General features: G+C 43.1%; 1 protein-coding gene across 2 annotated transcripts in view; it reads right to left on the bottom strand.

Annotated features, from left to right (window-relative positions):
- Positions 1-1,545, bottom strand: part of si:dkey-237i9.1 (SEC14-like protein 1) — a 31,751-nt gene extending 30,206 nt beyond the window's left edge. The window contains exon 1 of one of the 2 annotated variants that reach the window (XM_034601858.1): positions 1,148-1,529. The gene's annotated coding sequence lies outside the window, so the exon portion shown is untranslated. Of the gene's footprint in view, positions 1-1,147 lie in introns of both variants that reach the window. The other variant, XM_034601867.1, reaches the window with a different exon arrangement.
- Between the last annotated feature and the right edge of the window lie 11,324 nt (positions 1,546-12,869).

A 12,869-nucleotide genomic window follows, 5' to 3' on the forward strand; every position in this document is an offset into this window, starting at 1 on the left:
CAGCCCTAAGAACAAGAAAAGCATGAATAGTGATGAGCAGCGAGGGGGGTGTTTGGAGCCATGGATGAGGATCTCAATGTTCTACCTGCTCATTTATCAGGGACTGTACCACTGCAAGGGCCTTTCACTACAAACTACTGGGGATTTATTACACTAAGTCCAACTACCGTCACTGCAGGAGCTCAGGTCACAGGTATACACAAGTCACTTCATGTAATCATACAAGAAGTGATCCAGTGAAGCATCTGAGCTGAAAGCAGAATGAAAGGAGTCTTCTGGTCGTTTGAAAGGTGCCAGTTGTAAAAGACAAATGTTCATGTGTTTTCATGAAGCAAACACTCCTTGAACTGGCTTGAACTTCATCTCCAGTCAGCATGCTGATACACGTTTCTAACCACTGCTATGCCGTGGGAACATGGCTGCACTACTTTCAGAGGGATCAGGGCAGGCGGACTAATAATAACCGGGCTGTAGGATCCACAGACAGAACACAAACAGGTCGCCACAGTGTTGATAACTAAACAACACATTTATAAACACATAATTACCGCCATGCTTCAGGATCTGTCCGCAACGTCAACAAAGACACGTCAAAGCAAAAACAATTACTTCATCAAGAGACTGAGGATGACACAGTTTCAAACACACCACTCAGCAGTCTCTCTCTCTCTCTCTCTCTCTCTCTTTCTGTGTCTCTCCAAGTCTAAGTGATTGACTACAACTATTAAAGTATCACATCGGGTTATCCTCTCCAACGTCTATACATAATGTCTGTGTTAGTGTTTCCACTGGACCGGGTAGCTATCAGCTAATGTTTTGAATGCTTTCATTTCTAGCATTTGTTGTGGTCTTTTTCTGGTTTGGTGTCCATGGAACAGGATGTGGTAACAGTGTTAACTGAGCCACAGCTGAGGAATATCACACATTTTTTTGTCAGCAGGTGTCAGCAGGTGTTAAGTTGCTAGTTCAAAATGAAAACCCAACAGCTTGTTGTTGTTTTAACACAAACACCTAGTGAGTAACATTTGCCACGCCGACTTGTTAACGTTAGCTTAGACAACAGTGGCTAGCGGAGACTAGCCAGCATGCTAGCGCTAACTTTACAGATCGCTGTTAAGTTGACCTAAATTGAACAAATCGTGCTTACCGGTGACTCGGACCTCTAAAGAAATGTGGATCTGTTCCGTCTGCTTAGTCGCTGTGTCTTCTGAAAGAGGTGTCCGAGGGAACTCTGGCCATTCCACCTCCTCGGCTCTTCACTTCGCCAGGTCCGTGTGTTGAGCTGAAGCCAGCTGCTAACAACAGTTAGCGTTGCCGTGCTAGCTGGCCATGTAGCTACAAAGCTAACCGTCGCAGAAGCCTCACAGTCCGGCGATAACAGGCATAGTAAGAGGGATAACCGGAATATCCAGAACCGTTCACCGTGTAATCTCACACACACACACACACACAGGAGCAGTGTCGCCGGAGGAGGACTGCGTCCCTCTGCCTGTCACCTCCTCCTCTCTCGCCGGGTCATCGCGCCTGTGACGCCGTCGCTCCTCCTCCAGTTCCCCCAGCTCAGTTCTTTTCCACCTCCCAGAGCAGCGCAGTGCTGCGTTCACTGACCACATCTGCTCAGTGAACGACGAACACCAGGGGACAGTGAGCAATGATATGAGTCATGTCAAAACAGACAAATTATTTCCTGTGAATTCCAATGCAGTCATACATGACACAGTGCAAATCTTATTTGTAATGTTTGTTTTTTTAAACGAAACCAGATGATTGTCACATGTTTCCAGTGCAGTGTTGTGTGTCTGTTGTGCCTGAGGTAACAGATGCCTACATTCTTCCTGTCAGCAGAGACTAAATATGTTGCAATGGAGAGCAGATACATACACTATCAGTTTGTGCATTAACAGTAAATGGGGATGATTTGAACTGATCCTGCTTATTCAAAGCCTCTGCGCACACACACAGGGGTATTTGGTTATTGATCGATGAGTAGACCTGGTCACTGGGGAGTATGGTGGTCATTTATAATGTCGCACAACTCCAAGTACCAATTAGATTTCATTCTCAAAGATAATCATTAATTACTTATTACAATATTTAGATTTGTGAATATATGATTTAGCAAGTGGCATAGTCCAAATAATTATATAATTTTACTTTGATTTGTTGGAGATTCGATATGCCGGGAAATAAAACAAATATCTTGCCAAAGCAAAATTAGTGGAGACAAGACCAAAAAAAAAGACAAATATCTTCTGGAGCCAGATGACAGAGAGAGCAGTCCACTTTAATGTCGTGTTTGTGTCATAACATCGATGAATCCTTTTGAAAGTCTTTTCAAGAGACTCTGACTCCAAAAATGGGACAGAATAGGAAGAAGATCCTGGATCTGCCCCCTGATCCAGATCTGCACCAAAATTGTGTTGGTCAACTCCTGACCTATATGTGATAGATTGATTTTATTAGGAAGCTGATTATTGATATAAATTCAATAGGCCATAAAAGCAGTTATAGGGACATAAAAGCAAATGGAATTCATTTATTGTCGAACAAAGGGTTAAAATGTTTAAACTATAAGAACCAAAGTCCTGTGAAAAAGGCTAAAGTGTTAAACAAAAAGGGTTAACAGAGTTAAAAACCTTTTTGTTAGAAGAATAAGGATTTCCACCTAGATGAGCTAATCTGTGATCGACTAGTATAGCCTGTTAAAGATTCTCAATTTGGTGATTGATTAGTCATACCTGTAGAGGCCGGATAGGGGAGCTCTCGGCCACGGTGCCATTCTGAATGAAGCTGCCACAGAGGAAACATCGTGTCCGAGCAACTTTATTAATATCTCCCCTTTCCAGGTACAGAATGAATGTTTATGCTCTGTGAACATTGGAACATGTTTGCTAAGTTGTTTTGTTGCCATGTTACTATTATTTTGATCGTTGGATCCATAATTGTATACTGTTATGTAGCTAGTTAAACCATACTGTTATGCAGCTAGCTAAACTCCGTTCTTCCAGTGGCCGGCACGGAGCGGCACAAGGTTAGCGCAAGTGCAACAGATGTTGTGAGCATTGTGACCGTGTTTAGTTTAGTAAAACACACAAACCGAGTATGAGGTTGTTAATGTGTATGTGTGTGGATTATTTTCACTATGTTTATGGGTGTGAATAAGTACAAATGTATTTGTGTATTCATTTCTACAGCAACTGTAAATAATAAGAAAAGGCATAACATTGTTTAAATATTGTATACTGATGTACTGTTGTAAATTACTAATTATAAAGCATTCTGAATGAAGCTGCCACAGAGGAAACATCGTGTCCGAGCAACTTTATTAATATCTCCCCTTTCCAGGGCGCAACATTTTGGAGGCACCGCTGGGATGAATGTGACGAGGGCCAGCTATCCCAGATAGACGTCCCGATCATCATTCAACCCTTCACATCTACAGCCAAGGTGGACGATAGCGTGTGGTGGTTCAACAACTGCGTAGAGAGACTTGCATGCAATCTGAGGTCAACCACTGGTGCCAGGAGAACTGCGTTGTCTATTCTGCAAAGAGAAAGTTCTGCATCACACTGATATTGTCCACGGATCAGAGACTGAAATGGATTCTTCGGAGCGAGAGGACTTGAAAATAGAAGTTGGTAGTGCCCTGTACACATTGACAAGAGATGCATTGATTGAAGTTTGTGATTTTCTAACTATTGCGGGTTCAGAATTTAAAGAGGTATCCGGCAAAAGTCGCCCCTCTCTTATCTTACATGTCACAAGGCACTTAGAGAGAGAAGAGTTGGATGAACTTGAGGATGAGGGTATGGCAGAGCTACTGATTTTGAGAGATAAAATTGTCGAGTTGCAACAGGCTGCCCAAAATGGCGCACTAGAACAGGTAGCCTTAGATGCAAAACAGACAGATATGGCGCAAGAGCAAGTCGTTCAGCCTTCAGAAGGAGAGCGGTTGCAAAAAGAGATACAGAGACTACAATTAGCATTAGCATTATCACAACAGGAGAGACCAAATCAAACCGGTGGAGCCAAAAAGTCAGTGAGTGGGGAAGATAATAGTGCTAAACAAGAACATGTCTCAGCTCAACAGACCCCACAACCTCGTCTCTCCTTACAGTGGAGCAGAGAATTCAAAATATCAGGTCAGGTTGGTGAGCCAGGGCAAAAGGACAAACTTACCTTCTCCAGTTTAGCACACCAAATCGAACAAGGCATCAGCAAGGGATTTCCTGAAATAGAAATAGTTGATGCAGTGATTAGGGCAATCGCACCAGGCTTGCAGTTACGCAGCTACCTGGAGGGAAAAAGCAACCTTACCTTACCTACCTTGAGGAGGATTCTCAGATCCCATTACCAAGAAAAGGGCGCAACAGACCTGTATAAACAGCTCACCTCAGAGGTCCAAAGTAGTAAGGAAACCCCACAAAACTTCCTGATCCGTGCCTTAGATTTGAGACAAAAAATCTTGTTTGCTTCACAGGAAACAGAATCTGGTCTAAGATATGATCCCGTCCTCGTACAGAGTATGTTTCTCCATACCGTTCTGACAGGCCTGCAAAATGATAGTATTAGAAGCGACCTCCAGCCCTACCTGCAACAAACGGCAACAAGTGATGAGCTACTCCTCGAGAAACTCAATATTGCTTGCGCAAACGAAGCAGAGAGACAAAACAAAAAGAAACTACTTACCCAACAGCGGCCAACCACTGTGCACTCAGCTCAGTCTAATGACATACCTGCAGATAAAAAAGGAAAAAACCCAAATTCGGAACACACCAGCAAAATCCAGCCTGATGTACTAAATGAATTAAAAGAAATGCGTTCTGACATGGCATTATTGAAAAATCTAAGCGCTGAGGTTGCACAAATCAGAGAGTCAATTCGACAGCCTAACTCCGCACAGACACAGTATCTGGCCTCACCTGTGGCGCAGGAATGCATTCCCCCTCCCCAGTTCCAGAATGCACCACAAAGCTACTGGCCTCCCCCAGGACCAGGACGAAGGAGAGATACAGCTCAATATCAACAAAGCTTCTTACCACAGCACCAGTATCCTGCTACGAATCGTGCACGCCTGAGAAAATGTAGTGGCTGTCAGCAAAGTGGAAGTGAATATTGCAATCATTGCTACAGATGCGGTAGTAGCGAACACTTTCTCGCAGGTTGCAGGGTGAGAGGGACCAGACAAGAAAATGATGTTCCGTTAAACGGAAGAGGGTTACCCCCACGGGACAGGGAGTAACCGGTAACAGTGGAATGTCCCAACAGCATTGCTCCCACTGTGGTGTCCAAAGGAAAGACCAAAGACTCAAAACATGTGCATCCTGTAAAAAAGACACTTACTGTTCTAAAATCTGTCAAGCTGAACATTGGCCAAAACATAGAAAACGATGCAACCAGCACCCTGACCCACAAGTAAACCAGCTCTCCCACCCAAGGGCAAATGCCACCCGCACCAAGAAGGACTGTCATTCTCGCCTTGTTGCTCTGGTAGGGAAACGATGTATGGTTGAGTGCTACATACAAGGCCGTAGGACTCAAGCATTATGGGATACAGGCTCTCAAGTCTGTATTGTTGATGAAAAGTGGAAAAGGAGACATTTGCCATGTGAGAAATTAAGAGATGTCTCTGAGTTACTTGACACAACCGACGATTTGAAAATCACAGCTGCTAACGGACAGAGCATGCCTTATAAGGGTTTCGTTGAGGTCACTTTTGGATTAGCTGCAGAGGGAGCTGACCCCAAAGAACTTGTTGTCCCCATACTAGTGATGAGAGGTGGAAGTCTCTCACAGCCAATCCTAGGCTTTAATGTCATTGAGCAAATATTAAAAAACAGCGCTACAGAACAACTGGATGCTACGGGTAGAGAGCAGTTGCATGAGACATTAAGAGTGGCTTTCCCTAGCCTTGAGAAAGAAGATGTTACCGGCTTCATTGATCTGGTGACTGTCGAGCAGTCATGTGGCTATGTTGTGAAAACGATAAAAGAGAAGGTCATCGTACCTAAACACACCTCTGTTCAGATTGACTGTAAGGCGCAGATACGGCCACTGAAGAAAGACATTACCCTTCTTTTTGAGCCAGACATAAACCCACAGTGGACTGAAGGCCTTGAGTTTTGTGAGACGTTGGTAAAGCTCAGCAGTGGTGTTTCACCTTACATTGTGCTGGATGTGCAAAATCCCACTGATCATGATATTGAGTTGTCAGGAAGAACTGTCGTGGGTACCTTACAACAAGTTCAGGCTGTGTACCCAGCTACCATTTTTGAGAAACCTAGTAATAGCCCTCCAGTGTCAGTGAGTCAAGTGAATACAGAGAGTGAGCAAGTTACTGACACTCCATGGAATCCACCAATTGACCTGAGCCATCTAAATGAACCTGAAAGAGTAGTAGTACAGAACATGCTTCGTGAAGAATGCTCCTCTTTTTCTAAATCAGATGATGACATCGGATGTATCAAGAAGCTGAAGTTAAGCATATCGTTAAAGGATATGGATCCTGTAGCGCGCACTTACCTGTCGGTGCCGAAGCCGCTATATAAAGAGATGAAAGACTATCTGCACAATGTTATTGCGCAAGGATGGGTGACGAAATCCAACTCACCTTATGCCTCACCGGTTGTCTGTGTTAGAAAAAAAGATGGCAGCCTACGCCTTTGCATAGATTACCGACAGCTAAACAAAAAGACTCACCCTGATAGACAACCGATTCCTCGAGTACAGGACATCCTTGACAGTCTTGGTGGCCACTCGTGGTTTTCGTTGCTAGACCAAGGAAAGGCCTACCATCAGGGCTTTATGGATGAAGACAGCCGGCCTTTGACCGCATTTGTGACTCCATGGGGCCTGTATGAATGGATAAGGATTCCATTTGGGCTAATGAACGCACCCGCAGCCTTTCAACGCTGTATGGAGGAGTGTTTGGAAGATGTACGAGACAACATCTGCATCCCCTACTTGGATGACACACTGGTGTATAGTCAATCATTTGAGAATCATGTAAATCATGTCAGAAAAGTGCTTCAGCTGTTGAGGAAATACGGGATCAAACTAAAACCCAGCAAGTGTTCATTATTTAAACATGAGGTCCGCTATCTGGGAAGAGTTGTGTCAGCTGAAGGCAGCAAAATCGATCCAGCCGACACCATAGCTGTGAGAGCCTTGAAAGAGAAGAGACCTAGCAACGTAGGAGAACTCAGAGCTATCATGGGCTTGTTAAGTTATTACAGGCAATACATACAGGACTTCTCCCGTATCGCGGGGCCACTGTACAACCTGCTGAAAGGGACAACAGAAGACAACAATGTGCCACAAAACAGGATAAACACAAGACGAGTTACAGTGAAGAGTAAAGGAGTGCCATCAAACAAACCAATTGTGTGGACTGAAGAGCATCAACACATATTGGAACGGCTATTAGACTGTCTGGTCGAACCACCAGTTCTCGGGTTCCCAGACTTTTCACTGCCATTCGTCCTCCATACCGATGCCTCAAACCAAGGGCTCGGGGCAGTTCTATATCAACGACAGGATGATAAACTCCGTGTGATAGCCTACGGTTCCCGGACACTGACTGCCTCTGAACGGAATTACCATCTCCACTCAGGAAAACTGGAATTTCTCGCTTTAAAATGGGCAGTCACAGAAAAATTCAGAGATTACCTGTATTATGCACCTACTTTCACTGTGTTTAGCGATAATAATCCGCTCACTTATGTCCTGTCAAGCGCCAAGCTCAACGCAACCGGATGCAGATGGGTAGCGGAGCTTGCAGATTTCCATTTTACCATCCGATATCGGCCAGGAAAAGAAAATGTGGATGCTGACAGTCTGTCAAGAATGCCCGTAAATATCGAGATGATAATGGGACAGTGTACCGAAGAGTTGGCATCAGATTGTGTGGCAGCGACAACTCAAGCTGTTGAGACTCAAGACTCCAGCTCACCATGGGTCTGTCCAGTACTTACCTCTCTCCAATGTACAGCAGTGAGTGAAGAGACGCACAAACCATTTTCAGGGGCTGAGATTCGACAAGCACAGCAAGATGACAAGAACATTGGTCCAGTAATGCAGTGCAAGTTGAGGGACCAAAAACCAACAGGACGTGGACTGAACAGCTTCAGTATGCAAAGCAAGTGTCTACTGCGTGGATGGGAAAGACTTCATATTGATGAAGATGGCATTCTCCGCAGGAAGACAACAAACAAAACACAGCTGGTATTACCTGAGAGCTATAAGACCACTGTACTGAAAGAGTTGCATGATGAGATGGGCCATCAAGGCATTGATCGAACAACATCACTGATAAGAGATAGGTTCTTTTGGCCTTACATGCAAAAAGAAATTGAACATTATGTGGCAAGGACTTGTACTTGCCTGAAACAAAAGACACCATGCAAAGAAACACGGGCACCCCTTACCAGTATCGTCACAACGCAACCCTTTGAACTTGTGTCGATAGATTTTCTTCACTTGGACAAATGTCAAGGTGGATACGAGTATATATTGGTAATCATTGATCACTTCACTCGTTTTGCACAGGCTTACGCCACCACCTCAAAGTCTGCCAAAACAGTCGCGGATCGAATCTTCAATGATTATGCCCTGAAGTTTGGACTGCCGACACGGATACACCACGATCAAGGCGGCGAATTTGAGAACCAGCTCTTCGCCCAGCTGAAAAAGAACTGTGGTGTACTAGGATCGCGAACGACACCTTATCACCCGCAAGGAAATGGGCAGGTCGAGCGCTTCAACCGAACATTGCTGCAAATGCTAAAGACACTTACCGATAAACAGAAGACAAACTGGAAAGAATCCTTGAACAAGCTGCTCTATGCATATAACTGCACACGATGCGAGGTAACAGGTTTCTCCCCTTTTTACCTTCTATTCGGAAGGTCACCAAGGTTACCGATTGATCTCCTGTTTGGCATCACCTCTGAAACAGGGAAAGCAGACCATCGAACATACATGGAGAAATGGAAACGAGAAATGCAGGAGGCATATGGCATAGTACAAGAGAATGCAAAGAAGTCAACAGAGAGAAGTAAAAGACATTATGACGGAAAAGTGAGAAGCTCAGTGTTGCATGCTGGTGATCGTGTCCTTGTTAGAAATATGACACCTAGAGGAGGCACTGGAAAGCTCCGTAATCATTGGGAAGAGAATATCCATGTTGTGATCCGCCAGGTTGGAGAAGACATTCCAGTCTATGAAGTGAAGCCTGAGCAGGGAAGAGGAAGATCAAGAATCTTACATCGCAACCTGTTGCTACCGTGTGATCACTTACCCTTGGAATTACAGCCAAAAGCAGCGTCTAAGCAAAAGAAAAGGATGCCGGAAACAGCTGCAGAAAATGCAAATCAAGAAGATGACGAAGATGAATGTGGGTACTATTACAAGCCAGTAGTACAGCCTCAAGTGCCCAGTGTGGACAGGGCCACTGAACATGCTGACACACAAGAGGACAGGGATCGAGAGACACCAGTGTTAAACTCTGATGAGCCAGTGGTTGAAGAAAGGTCCACAACAAACACAAATGAGTCTGAGACACAGCAAGAGAATGAGCTACTGGAAGATGATAATCAGAGTGAAAATGCACAACCAGTTGGAGAAGCACAGGACGAGATCCAGGATCTTCCGTATTCAGATTCAGGCGAGGATGACAGAGAACAAGGACATTACTTAGGGAGGAGAGAAAGACGAGCCCCTAAATTCTTCACCTATGACCAACTCGGGACTCCAGCATGCTATAGTGCAGCACGTGCAAATGAAACGCTCTACCAGTATCAGCCCATACTATATAGAGAAGTTCAACCAGTGACCATGTGGACGAACCCATTGCAAGTTTACCAACCTTTATTCATGCAGTGATACTAAGTATAAAACAGATCTAGGCTGTTCAGTACATAGAGGGACTGTTTGACTAAAAAGAAAAGATCACTAGACATAGTAGAGTCATGTATAGGCAGTACATGCATATTTATCGTTAGGCCAAAAACAGTCACTACATTGCTATCACCCTCAAGACACAGTGAAGATAACTAAAACATACCAAGTTGGGAACCCTTAGTTCATAAACGCTGTAATGTCGGGACGACATCTAATTTTGCAGGGGAGTGTGTGATAGATTGATTTTATTAGGAAGCTGATTATTGATATAAATTCAATAGGCCATAAAAGCAGTTATAGGGACATAAAAGCAAATGGAATTCATTTATTGTCGAACAAAGGGTTAAAATGTTTAAACTATAAGAACCAAAGTCCTGTGAAAAAGGCTAAAGTGTTAAACAAAAAGGGTTAACAGAGTTAAAAACCTTTTTGTTAGAAGAATAAGGATTTCCACCTAGATGAGCTAATCTGTGATCGACTAGTATAGCCTGTTAAAGATTCTCAATTTGGTGATTGATTAGTCATACCTGTAGAGGCCGGATAGGGGAGCTCTCGGCCACGGTGCCATTCTGAATGAAGCTGCCACAGAGGAAACATCGTGTCCGAGCAACTTTATTAATATCTCCCCTTTCCAGGTACAGAATGAATGTTTATGCTCTGTGAACATTGGAACATGTTTGCTAAGTTGTTTTGTTGCCATGTTACTATTATTTTGATCGTTGGATCCATAATTGTATACTGTTATGTAGCTAGTTAAACCATACTGTTATGCAGCTAGCTAAACTCCGTTCTTCCAGTGGCCGGCACGGAGCGGCACAAGGTTAGCGCAAGTGCAACAGATGTTGTGAGCATTGTGACCGTGTTTAGTTTAGTAAAACACACAAACCGAGTATGAGGTTGTTAATGTGTATGTGTGTGGATTATTTTCACTATGTTTATGGGTGTGAATAAGTACAAATGTATTTGTGTATTCATTTCTACAGCAACTGTAAATAATAAGAAAAGGCATAACATTGTTTAAATATTGTATACTGATGTACTGTTGTAAATTACTAATTATAAAGCATTCTGAATGAAGCTGCCACAGAGGAAACATCGTGTCCGAGCAACTTTATTAATATCTCCCCTTTCCAGGGCGCAACATATACTGCATTCTTCTTCTACTAAGTTTCATGGTTATCCGTCCAGGACTTTTTGTGTAATCCTTGGTGGAGGTAATAAAGGGAAAAAAACACATTTTAATAAACCTAAGTAAGTGATTCTTGCACATAATTATTACATTTTTGACAAATTATCTTTCCAGCTCATATGTTTCGGACATGTGTGTTTCTTTGTTGACTCACATGTCCGGACTTCTGTGGCCTATAAGCTTCTGTTTAGTTCTCAGAGTTAAATACACTCACATCCTAATTATGTAAGAGGTTTAGCAGCGATGGCGGTGGATGATAGCATTAAGGCGATTGTGTTTCAAAGGGCAGGCTAGTTGAATTCATGGCTTACACCAAGGTCTGTCCCTACGGCAAATGTGAAAGAACAACAGTTTCATTAAAAATACAAACACATGTCATTGTATGTTCATATAATGATCGGCTGGAGAATTTGCTTATGGAGAATGTGGTCTATTGTGAATCCATAGCAGCAAAGTAATACACCATTCCCTGATTTAGCATGAAAACAGGATTCAGCAGTGAATACAGCTGCTTTGGTTGAGATTCAATCCAGGTCACTGCAAAAGGTCATCGTGTTGTGTGTTGTTCAGTGGATCAGCATGCGAATGTCACCTTCCTTGAGTGATAACAGAACAAAGACACCATTAAGTTGGGTGTGTAGTGGGCTCGCCAGGCTGAAAGCAAATACCGGGTAACTGTGATGTCCTAGATTCAAATCCAGCAGTGTGATCAAGAGCATGTGGTCCATTGATCATGCATCTGAGGTACATAGTGATATGCCACATTGGATCAATAACTGAGGAGTAGATCACATAAAATACTGTTTAAACACAAAAGGATAAGGGCTACTTTATGGCTTGACAACAGTTTCAATGGATGTGCAGGGACCTCTAAAGGGCAATAGCTGCAATTACAACTCATTGAAATCTAAGAGGGAAATGGACTGTTGAAAGAAGGCGTCAGTGCTTTCTCACGTTTCAGCTGTAGTTTGTTTAGGTTTAGCCGAAAAAACTATTTGTTTAGTTTCAGGAAAAGATCATAGTTTGGGTTGAAGTAGACTCTTTCACAATGTTATCCACAGGCACAGGCATAAAGCCCCGAAGATAGACTCCCAAATGCAGCAAATGAGCCATGATGGGGTCAAATATAAACCAACTCTCCTGATTTAAATGCATTACAAAAATGGGGTTATACACAACAACATTGCATTCATTACAGCACATTATTTGGAGCCAGCGTTATTAGATAAACAAAATTATATTAATGAGATTAACAACTGCATTAAATAAAGCAAAGCAAACAATTTTTATGGTCTTTTGAAAAGATTTATCAAGGCCACATCTCAAATCCTCTGTATTACAAGTACAGAACATAAGAACATTCCTATGTTAGAGTTGGCAGGGCTTCTTTACAATGAACTAACAATTTCTTTCCACAGTAGAACAAATAACTTTTCCTATTAGCTGAGATGTCTCAGCATATTCACTTTCCTAACTAACTGGGGCTGAGATTTCTTTGTGTGCACTCATATCCAACAGTAGTGACAATAAAGGTGAGAAATAAAACAGGTGGCCTTTTGTCTCTCAGGCTAAGCTGACCAACCAAATTATTATTTAAGTGACTGGGCTCCAGGAATGCTCTGTGTTTGGCAATCAGTCCTCCACATCACTCCAGACTGAAATATCTCATTAAAATGTAACTTCACTGCCTGGTATGAGCCCAATTCCACCCACTGCATGATTTAGAATTTTTAAAAACTGGGCAGGGGACGGAGGGAGCGAGGAAGGCAGGGCTTGATGT

Source organism: Hippoglossus hippoglossus, chromosome 1 (genome assembly GCF_009819705.1).
Source record: "Hippoglossus hippoglossus isolate fHipHip1 chromosome 1, fHipHip1.pri, whole genome shotgun sequence".
Lineage (NCBI taxonomy): Eukaryota > Metazoa > Chordata > Actinopteri > Pleuronectiformes > Pleuronectidae > Hippoglossus > Hippoglossus hippoglossus.